Below are 12,485 nucleotides of genomic sequence, written 5' to 3' on the forward strand. Positions count from 1 at the left end.
ATTGTGTTGCACTCTTGGTTTCACTCAGAGCCAAAGCTCTGATCTACTTATACCACCCACTGCAAAAGTAATTGTTGAGCATTTCAGTTATGCAAAGAGCCGCTCAACAATAACATACGGTAAGTCTACATTTTTATCTTATAAGTTGCATCATATTTTGAAATGTGAATGATTGTGTTTTAATTCCTAACAGTTTAATGTAGAATATCCTGCTTGTGAAATAAAATTTGGCTTCAACATTATTCATGCCTGTTCTCCCATCATTTCAAAAGTGAGTGTTGAGCTTTATTTGTTTGTGCATCTTTTCAAACAGGAGACAGACGAATGCTTGGACAGTCACCACAGTTAACAATATATATAAGATAATAAATTCCAATAGTTTTACTGTGTAGAAAAGTGTTTAATGAGTGGAATATTAAGAATCTACTTTGAAAAAATATTTTCCAAAAATGACATGACACACAGGAGTATTTAATTCAAGAGGAAAGATATGCAGCTCCTTTGACACCTAGTTTCATACAGTTTACATGCTATTTCAGAAGAGAAAACACTTCATAATTCACACTAACTATATATTTCTTATTGATAAGATTATAAAGATGCAAGATCTAATGTGTGATTAGCACAGTGATTGTAAAATGCAACACTCTGCTTTTCTCTTCTCTGGTACTTTCCTGATGTATTAGTACTTCATCAGAGCCTTGATCTCAAATGACTAGAAGAATGTTGAGCTTCAAGAGAGAATCTGTCAATTATTAGATCCATGACACTGATGAAACATAGAATCTTTCCCAAGTTCATTTTTTTTATGTATACATATCCTACACATGAGTTCAGCTACTCAGTTGTCAAAAGATGTGTTGTTTCAGGTGCTAAAGTAGTGTAGAATATCTTCACAATTACCAGTTATATTGTTTTGAGTAGCAGCTTGGATTGACATTGTTTGGAATTGTGTTTAATGATTTTCAGGCATTTTGTCATCTGTGTTAATTCTGTACCATAATAGGGCTCTAATATTAAACTCACTTGGGTTACTTAGGTTTTCCTTTCTAGTATATCTTTTTTTAAATCTAGTTTTCTGTTTTAGTGCAGTTTTTTTCTCATGCAATGTTCCACAAATTAGTTTTAACTAACCATATTCTGTAATTTTTTCTTCTAGTTTAACCAAAACAACATCAACATTTCTCTCAAATTATTTTTAAATTCTTCTGAGTTTATGATCGTTAAACAGGGTAGAGATAATATTCTTGATGAGTGTTAAACTTGTGTAATGCAATTTTGCTTTTCTTAAAAGCCAATGCACAAAGTTCTCCAAGTTTTTGACTACCATGAACAATAACATTAACTTGTGCTCGTAGTTTCCTTGAATTTTTTCACCATAAATCAACCACAAATATACATTCAGCTAGTTATGCTGAATTTTCTTCTTGTGAAGCATATCAGATACTGCTGTTACTTGGAAACAAAAGTGCTAGTGTGTAACTTTCCATCTCAATGTTTACTGTTTTGGTTCTGTACTACACGTTTTGAAGAATGATGTAATTGATGCACGTATGCTTCTCTTACATTTTTTAAAGTTTACCTAAATAAATGAAGTTGATTCAGTGATAACTCATAAAACAAATTATAGCTCACAACCTGTGTGCACTTTAATTTTATTTCAAAAACAAGTTGAACATTGGTTGCTTAAGATAATTATCTGTGTTTCCATTTCACAAAATTTTCAAAGAATTGGAGTCATCTGTGGAATAGATCATTGCTTAACTACTTGACTACCACACAGCATGCTTATACCCTAGTGCCAATCTTGTGTATGAGAATATATAGACCAGTATACATCCTACCAATAATTCTGTTCATCACACCAGCAATGCAAGAATAAATAACTGACAAGATGCAGAATATAATGCAACAAGCCTACTTGAAATACACATTTAACAAGCTTATTAGCAGCTGTAAGACATTACCTTCTAATTGTTATGTTTCATGACTTTTTTAGTGTTAAATGGCAGTGGTAGAAAATATATATCAATAACTGATTTATAAAATGAATTTGATATGTTTCTGCTATATGATGAGAAAAGTAAAAAAATCTATTCCTGAAACCATTTAACTCATTCCAGAAAATCCTGAAAAAAATTTTATTTTTAGAAACACTAGTTGTCATAGGATCTTTGTAAACAAGAAACCATACAGAATCCCATCAAAATTGCTGTACCTGAGAAGGTTTCAAGAGAAATAAATCTTGCACATTTTATAAAGTTGGAGAAATTCTTACATCGGAAGAAGAGAGAACCATTAACAAAAATGTACAAAGATGTTATGACCCATAAATGATTACACACAATCAGAAAATAAAAGATGTAAATTGGGGTTGAACGACTATGAAACAAGGTCTTTTAAGATGAAAAGTCTGGAGTACATGGAAAATGCAATTGTTACTTCATTTCAAACAATATTTGCACCAAGATTCATTGTGTAAATTTTAAGGAAAAGTTCTTAAATGTTTTGTTACTTGATACCATTGGTCAAATATTTTTATATAGGACCCTACAATGTACCAGTTAGTAATGTTTAAAGAAGAAATGCTAAGTAAGAAACAACGTTTATTTAAAAATTAACACTTTTACAATCTGAAGAAGAGTGTATGATGATGTTTTTGGTCCTAATGCAGGCTTCACATCAGGAATTGGAAAGTCCTACTTTACTTTCAGAAAGTAAAAATGATAAAACATTACTTTCTGTATGTATAAATAGAAAGTTACTATTTTCATCTTCACTATAGCAGTAAGGTTAATTATTCAAAACTGGTTGCAACATTTGGCACTTTATATATATATATATATATATAATTTAATTAAGTAGTTAATCAGATATCATGGTACTTTTATCTTACAGCTATGATAATAAGAGACTATATTGTTATAATGAGGAAAATGTTTAAACATTTTCATGTAGATCTTCTAGTATTTAATTATTGTCATTGAAATCAGAATGCAATCAATGTATCTGAATACAATAAGTGAAGCAATAATTTGTTTGTTGAATTTTGTGTAAAGCTATTACAGGGCTAATTTTGAAGTGATAGATTAGAGGGAAGACAGCTAGTCAACACCAACCAATGCCAATGTTTGGGCTACTCTTTAATAACGAATAATGCGATCAACTGTAATATGAATGCCCTCATGGCTGAAAGGGCAAACATGTTTGGTGATAAGATTTGAACTTGTTGCCCAAAGATTGCGAGTTGAGTGCCCTAACCACAAGGCAAATGCCAAATCATCTAAGTGATAGTGGGGAGGAGGAACCTAGAAATTTAACTAAAATCAAGATATGTTAGTGTGCGTGAAGAATTTGAAAAAATCTTCTCATGGACCAGTGTCTCTCTTACTGGTATCAGTGAGAGATATAACAATTCTGAATCCCATTTCATGAGCACGAGCAGAAAGATAGTAAGGGGTAGTTAGCTGATTTACTTGTCCAATTTCCATTGATTATCTGGATTGTTAAGATGTGTCAAGGTGGAAATGTATGAATGGCCTGAGACAGAATGTATACATATCTGAAATAGATGGTGACCATCCTGGACACCATCTCATACTGACCAGATTTGCTTGTGGCTATAGCAAGGTATGAGAGATACATAATTAATGATGCCTATAGAAAGAAATGCAGCACATGACCAGAATCTCGTCCTAAGACTGCAGAAATCTGAAATTGCCTGAAGCTATACAAAAGAACAAAGTGGTGTAGTGATACTCCAAGAGAAAAGCCAGGTTATTGGGAGCATGTTTCAGAAGTTCTGTCACCTGGTCCTCAATAGTGTTTTCCTTTACTTTTGGATGGGTCTGAAGGCAAGCTTCTGCAACAAACACAAAATAAAAAAACTTTGAGAATGGTTAACTGAAAGATAATTTCTGTATCATTTTCTTAAACATTGAATTTTATAGTTATCTCCTAAACTGTTATTGGTACTTTGAAGTTTACTAAGTAAATACATATTGTTGCGTCAGCGAGTCACATGACTACTATGACGCAATGTTTCTAGAACTATCATGTACTTTGCGAATGTTCAAGTTCTTACTAGATATAGGGTAGGCAGATATATATAAGAGGGGACAACGTGACGCGGTAAGGTGTATAGAGAGTGAGTAATTGAACTGCAGTCAGAGAGCATGAGAGACGTTACAGCGTTTGTTTAGCGCGATTGTTGAAGTTGAGTGTATCGGTAAAGTTATATACGGAAAGAATAAACCAGTTTTATTAAGCAAATACTTGTGTCGTTAAAATTTCGTCGGAAATCAGTTACGAAAAAAAAATCAATTAACAAACGGAGACGTAACAATATATATACACACACACAAGCTTTATAATCTATTTCTCATACATTAGTCATTTTAAGTCACATCAGTGTGTTTCTATTTTAGAGTTTACTGTGTTAAAACTAAAATTAATATATTGTGCACAAACAATCATTAAATTTCAACACATACTCTTAATTCATTTGAAGAGTAGAAGATTTTTTTGTTATTGTTGTGTCTTTTGTTTTTTGCCCATCAGGTTGTAAGCAAACCACAACCTGTAAATGCCTATCTTTGGCATAATTCGCTGGACTGTTTCCCCACAATTTTGGGAGCTCATGAACCTAACCTGTAAAGCCAAACAAGGAAAATTAATATAGAAAATATTTACTTTAATGGACTATGATACAACTATGTATATCATATTCACACACATACACTTTACAGTATATTTAAACAATTAAATAAATGACACCATTTTTTTTTCTGCTAGGAATCATTCTCTTAACTTCTTCTCAGACTCCTCCAGCTGTTCAGGAGTGTCTGTCAAAATCATGAAGGCTTATCCTGCTTAATATTACATATAGTAGTAGTATTTAGTAAGTAGATTGAATAATATGGGTGTTGGGCTAAGGATTATTTTATAGTAGGTGTCTGTGACTTGGTGATAAATTCAAAAATAAATGAACAGCATGCACTCCACTTGTTTTCAAAATAATATATACACACACACACACATATATATATATATATTCAAACTAGTTAAATGTATGTACAACAAATTCCTTAAGCTATAGAGATGATTGGCATATTATTAACACTATAGATAGTTCTCTTCTTCTTGTCAAAAGTCCATTTATGCCTATTCAGTTGCTTTAGAATTTCAGTTGACAAGCTGAACTACCTTTCTCTATTTCTATCACACTAGTACTCTGTGTATAATTCACATACAACCACAATGTGGGTTACCACAGTCGTATACTGCTCTTCCAGTAATCATCTGGTCATCATACTTTAGATATCATCTATTCCTTTTGTCAAAGTGCACTCAGGCTGGTTCAATAACTTTAGAACTCACTTTGATGAAATAAACTATACTTCTTACCTCTTTAAAAACCGTTAGTTTTCCTCTGACATATTAATCGTTAGGTTTTTCCCTCCTATGACTATTAACTTTACATATAACTTTGGCCAAACTTCTACTTTCCATGACTTTACTTTCTCGTCTGCCCTGTCTGTCTGCAGTTCCTGCTAATCTCACACTATTTATGATTCTTACTGAGTAATGTAATTAACTTGTCATATCATTTACTTTAAAATAATTGCCTTTAATTATCTTGTTATGAAAAAACTAAACAATTATGAAATATTCACTCACAAAATAAGTAAATTAATAGCACCTACACTAAACTGTCTTTTAAATCATGACAGTGTCAAATGGAAGCACATCCTCTACTGTACAGTTACCATCCCCTCCATTTATTCCTCTACTTGCCATTTGGCAAAGCAAGCCTGTCTGTTACTGTTAATTGTTCAAGATGTGGTCCAACTTCATCAGCACACTCATCTGATAGTTTGTTTATGAAAATGCCTATTTGATAATTGGTCAAACAATATTTGAAAGTGTTCAAACTACATACTGTTGGCAGAAATACAAAATTTTAATCGTAAATTACTGCTTATAAAATAAACTATACTGAATGCTTATTCTCTTGTGCTTTTGCAGCCAGTGGTTGCTGGTGAAGTGTGGACTTTGACTGTTGGTGGGCTGAGAATGATGTCTGCTGCTGGGGTGTCATACTAGCAGATGGGGTAATGAAGAATGGGGACAAGGGGAGTTGTGCCTACATTACAAATTACAGTCAGTGCACCATCTTCATCTGAAATGTATAATTAAAACACAAATGCTGGTAATGCTGTCAAGTAACTTACATATTTCATCCTATTAGCTATGTTTTTAATTCACAATATATGATTCATTGATTCTAAAGAATTTATAAATCACTTAAGAACTTCATTCAAATGTTTTATTTTACTAAGTATTGGTATTACATTACATCTATAAATTTTAGTACTAGTATAATACCATGCAAAAAAAATTGCATATCTTGCTTAAGTAAATTGATTCGAAAATTAAACAAATATTTCCAAATAAAAACACCATAAAAATATTTTGTAGGTCTATGCATGTCTAATCACTGGAAATTTCAAAAATATGTATTAAAAACCTCAGAAGGAGAAACTTATAAATACACACTCCCATTTAGCGTAAGCTGAAATTTTAAAATTTACATCTGAGGGTGGAGAACAATAATCTAAAAACATTGAATAATTTGGAAAAGTTTCGAAATTAGGAATTGAAAACTACAGAAGGTAAAAAGTTATAAATCTAAAAACAACTGTTATATGGCTAAATTCTTTCTGTAATAAATGAAGTAAAATAAACAATAGTGACATACCTTGATTCATCTGTACAAACACAATTAGTCAGTAAGAAGTGAGGCCGTTGAAAATTTCAAGTATCACTTTTACCCGATGGAGCTGATGCTTATTATACCATTTGGTTTTGTAAAATATATCATTTAAGTTTGAAAAATACCATGATCAGTGCAACCATAAAATTTAATGATCAAATTTTAATTAGAACATAATATATATGTTATCTTCCAATATCTATAGGCTTGCTATAAGGTATTGTTATGTATTTCTTACAAAAATACTTATACAAATCTGGTTATTTCCATGCCAAGAACATTGTGACAAGTTCATAACACATAACTATATAATTATAATTATGAACAGTAAAATCAATGATAAATGATATATTTTTTTATGTATAAAATAACTGAAATAACAAGTACTTGCACAGTAGAAAGTGTAAACATGTTACTTAGCTACAACTCTGTTTGAATAAAAGTTGTGCATACAACATTGCTGCAAAGTTGTGAAAACGTTTTCCTGTTTTATAAATTTTCAAAAGCAATAAACCATACAAAAAAAACATCAAATAATGTTGGTCAATGTTTCAAAACATTTCAACTGCTATTGGATTTTTTATAAATTGCTTGTTTCATGAAGATATATATTCACCATTAATGTCTAACAGTGCCGCAATGTTGTCACAATATATATAATGCATGACTTTGTGGATTTCACCAATGCACGACTACTCAATAATGTTGTAGAAACTTCATGTGTTAGCTGGGAACTGCTCCATCCCAAGCACATTCTAGTAACCCTTCTCTGAATCCTTTCCAACAATTCAATGACTTTCCTAAGGTAAGGAGCCCAAGATTGAACACAATATTCCAAATGTAGCCTAACCAGTAATCTGTACAATGAAATTATATCCTCTTTAGACTCGTATTCAGTATTTCTGTAGATACAACCTAAAATCATATTTGCTCTACCGCTATCAACAGCACATTGCTTGGATGGTTTAAGAGACTGGTCAACCATTAAACTAAGATCCCTTTCTTTTATGACACTGTTAAGGTTATTCCCATCCAAATTATACTTATAATTTGAAATTATGATAACCCATATGCATTATCTTGCGCTTATAATAATTATAACCCATCTGCTATTTATTTGAACAACTCACTAAATGATCTAAATCCTTTTGTAAAGCAGTAGCATCCTCTTCACAGCCAGCAATATCCAAATCATTAATATCATCAACAAGTTTAAGTAATTTATTGACCATTCCTTCATCTATGTCATTGAAGTTAATCAAAAAGAGCAAAGGTCCTAAGACCAAGCCCTATGGTACCCCACTTGTAACATTAATCCAAATTGACTGAACTCATTTGTAAAAAAACCCTGCTATCTTCCATCCAGCCACTCTTCTATCCAATTAGCTAACTTATCCCCCACACCTATAGAGGTAATTTTTTGCAAGTTTTTATGTGGCACCTTGTCAGATGCTTTCTGAAGATCCAGATACACCAAATCTACACCCTAATCTGCATAACCTTTTCAAAGAATGTGAGGATTTGTAAGGCAAGATTTTTCCTTAGTAAGACCATGTTAATTATCCAATAAAATCCTAAATTTTGTTAAATGATTTTGCAAAGCATCTTTTATCAGATTTTTCCAAAACTTTTCCCACAACTAATGTCAATTGTTCAAGATGAGGAATATTGCTCAAATTTTTTTCAATAGTTAAAACTGAAGAAAAAAAGAATTTAACAACTTAGCCATCTCATAATAATCAGATATGAATCTTCCTTTTCATCCCTCAAAAGTCCTACCACATATTAATATTTTGTTTACCTTTAATGTATTTAAAGAAATCCTTACTGTTAATTTTTACATTTTCAGCCAACCTTTGTTTTTCATACATCCATTTTGATGTCCTAATTTCCTGTTTGCCCAACTTTTTTGATTTTCTATAATTTTCTAAATCTCCCATCATACCAATTAATTTAAATTTCTTAAATTTGTGATGCTTTTCTTTAATCATATCTCTTATAATCATAGTGAGCCAAATTGTTTTTTTACTTATAGCCACCTTTTACTTTCTATAAGGAATATGTTTATCTGTAATGTTTAAAAATTTACCACAGTTTATCAGTGTCTCCAAATAACCCAGCTGCCCAAGAAATTTTAGTTAATATTTTTGTTCTCTGGCAAGAGCATAAGCTTGATACTAAAACTTAATATCTGGCTTATGTGTATGATGACAAACATAATTTTGCATGAAGGTCTTTTTTCTAATGTGCTCATTTTCTAGGTTTCATGAGTTTTACTTTAAGAAATGTTTATATTTTCTTGTAATGTAGTGAATACAGTTCAGACATCCAGGAAATAACATTGCCGATAATCCAAGAACCAACAACATTTACGAATTATGAATGTTCCACTTTTGAGATTTTATCTATCAGTGTGAAAGTTCATAAAGACATTAATAAGACAATGTTAGTAATATAGATAATATATTACAGACAAGACTGTCAAACTTTGTAACAAGCCATTTGTAAAATTTCTGTATCTAGATACACATTATTTAGTGGCATCAATATCTAGGTACCTATTGTATTGACTACTATGATGAGATATACACTCCTAGTTAGTTAACTTAAATGATATATAGTATTTTATAAACGTAAATATAATTATGACCTATATATCTAGAATATAACTTTATTAGCTCAATATTTTGCTATTACAGCTTTGTCAGTGAACTTGTAGGATCTCAATAGCCCCTGATGAAGCTGTAGTAGCGAAATATTGAGCTAATAAAATTACATTCTGGAGATATAGGTCTTGATTATATTTACATATATAGAAATGTCTCATAATAAACTCCAGTTTGCATTAAACAAAGTTAAGAATAATAATAGATACATAGCATTAAATTTCCTTAGTCAGCTCTACTCTTGGTGATTGTAGTCATTGTGTAAAATCATAATTTGAAACCATTAAACTTAAATGAGCACATAAGGGTACGATAATGTAAAAGTGAAAAGGACTTCAACTTGTCTGCATTAGCTCTTAACTTTTTTAACAGGAACTGGAACTAAACTGAGTGTAAATTGAGTTTGTGAGAAAAGAGTTAAGAAGAACGCAAATGACAAAGAAAGCATAATTTTTCTAACTTTCATCAATCAGTCAAAATGTTTATGGAATTACCATTTTATTTTTCTGTTGAATTTCCAGACAATAAATTAAGAATTCCATCTTCCAACATAACAATGAAAGCAGAAATAGTCTATACTTTGCAGTATTGAGAATTCTTGACATTTCTAAGATCGTGGTGGTAGTCAGGAGTGGATCTTACAGAAAACCAAAATGTAGAAATATAAATGAATTTTGAATATTATGTAATTGAGTAATGGCAGAGTAGGTTTAATATTAAGATTAATACAACAACAAAGATAATTCCAAAAGAACATTAGTAGTTGATCTTAGGAATGAACCTAAAGAGTATATGGGAAACTGCAACGACATTTTAAATCATGTAGGGGATTTATGTTGGCACAATCATAACCATGATGTGAGTCAAACACATTCTTGACATTTCCATCAGTGTATTAATGTTTTATAATTCCTCTTGCTGTTATTTTTCTATTGTAGTACATGAAGATAGTACTAAAGATATATATCGTTTATCGTTTTCTTTCTGCTGGTAAGCTGTTGTCTAAATATTCTTCATAATTGTTGTACAGTTACATTATAGCTCAGGAAAAAGAATGGAAAATTTTTCACTGTAAGTTTATAATTTAATTTTTTAGGTGCAAATAATCTATGAAGGAAGGATTAAAATTCTTGAAGAAAGTTAGCCATAACAACAACTCATGAGTGATAGAAAAGTTTACGATGTAAGAGTATGTTCAATCTTTATGAAGAAATATGCATGAGATGATGATGATGAGAAAGAACATATTTACAGTTTCAATGCAATAGAAGTTTATTAGGGAAATTTGGTAAATAAATGATATTTTATTGAAATTATGGGAGAATTAACTTAAATAATGATAATACACAATTTTTATTCCAGTCAGTTTCAATCAAAATAAGGTTATGTCTTGTCTTGATGGAAATTCAAAGGCAAATACAATATAAAAAATTAGAATATAACTATGGAAAATTAATAAAAGTATATCAAGTTCTTATATTTACAATTTAATGCTTGTAAATAGCTTAAAAGTGGATAAGATTGAAGATGTTAATAAAATATTAAAAGTAAAGTAATTTTATTTAAGTGGTGATAATGTTGAAGTTTATTCATACAAGTATATTTTCATTTCCATTGTGGGCTTTGTTATAACAGACACTTTTTGGTTGGTTTGTCATGTTGATTAACTAATTAGATATCCTGAGACTTTGGGCAGCCTCTATAAGTATATAACGTGGTCACTTACTAGTACCAATGAAGCACCTCACTGGAGCTTGATATCTTATGAATGATGAGGTCCACCAATGTGGAACTTCCCTATTATAAAAAGGAATGGCAAGCATGTTGCCAAGTGATGGGTGTTCCCTGGTACAGCTAAGATCCATCTTGTTAGAAAGACAGACTGTCAAAGTTTCCAAGTGCTGCCTAGGTTCCAGAGATTATGGAGTTTATGCTACTTCATTGCTTATCTTTGGCATGAGTGATGCAACAACTACTCAGATACTAGTGCTTACAGCAACCAGGAAAAATAATTCTCTTAATATCATTGTAACTTAAGTGGGTATACAGTTATAGTCAGTAATTCAGTGAGATGGAAAAGTCTTTTCTAAATTTATAAAGCACTTACAGCAGAGAGGAGGAAGCTGCAACTGAAGTTATACTGATATTTGAGAATGGCTGAACCCAGGAATAGGTAGTGCAACAGCCAATGTTGAACTTGGTTAGTCGAGTAATTGATATAGAGCATTATAATGATGTGCTCCTTGATGAGGGACGAAGGTATAGTTATGCTGAGATGAAACTGTGTTGAGAATCATGCTATTCAAAGGACTGAATTCAGGTTTGAAAATGTGTGCCATTAGTGGATTGTAAGGAAATCTTTATAGACAATGTGTTGAAGGGCTCTTAAATCAACCAGTGCAGTATAACATTGGGTCTGGGTCACCCCACTTTTAACAGAAGTGATTTTTATGGTAGAACATTTCAAAATGTTTATATTGATCCAATTGCAAAGAAGATAAAATCCAACAGTAGTAACCGAAACTACTACAAATCAATGCTTCTGAGATGTCAACATAGACTAAAGTATGAAGATACATTTTGAAGTTGTGACTAAAGGATTTGTTTTTTCAGGGTATTTTTAACATGCTTCTTTATTTAATTTTTTGGTGATCATAATCGAGAATCCCTTTGTGAAGCAACATAGAACTCATAACAGAGAGAAGGAAACTGTGGTTCAAGTGAGGACACGATCGAAAAATTTGTGGCAAAGACTAGAATAGGCAATTTCTTTCACCAAGAGCTTTTTCCATTCAGGGCAGTAACTGTGTCCACGTTTTAAAGAGGTTGACAAGTGGTTAGAGTAAACCCTGGTTATTGAAATGCAGCCTATGCAAGTTACTTCCTGCATATGGCAATTTAAGTCCTATGGGTGAGGTCGAGGTAAATTGTGAATACAATACTGTTACGTCTCCATTCATTAGTTGATTTTCTGTAACTTCATTCCCACGAAACTTTAGCGACACAAGTCCTTTCTTAATAAAACTGGTTTATTCTTTCTGAAT

At 31.6% G+C, this 12,485-nt stretch overlaps 1 long non-coding RNA gene across 2 annotated transcripts; it reads right to left on the reverse strand.

Moving 5' to 3' along the window:
- Positions 1–2,589: 2,589 nt before the first annotated feature.
- Positions 2,590–7,010, reverse strand: LOC111089216. Of its 2 annotated transcripts, XR_002613523.1 has the most exons (4): positions 6,761–7,010; positions 5,706–6,181; positions 4,494–4,650; positions 2,590–3,862 (listed from the first exon to the last, which is right to left on the reverse strand). It is a non-coding gene; the product is annotated as an uncharacterized LOC111089216 (long non-coding RNA). The 2 variants fall into 2 exon arrangements; XR_002613522.1 differs by lacking the exon at positions 4,494–4,650.
- Between the last annotated feature and the right edge of the window lie 5,475 nt (positions 7,011–12,485).

This window comes from Limulus polyphemus, unplaced genomic scaffold (assembly GCF_000517525.1).
Source record: "Limulus polyphemus unplaced genomic scaffold, Limulus_polyphemus-2.1.2 Scaffold5594, whole genome shotgun sequence".
In the NCBI taxonomy this organism is placed as follows: Eukaryota; Metazoa; Arthropoda; class Merostomata; order Xiphosura; family Limulidae; genus Limulus; species Limulus polyphemus.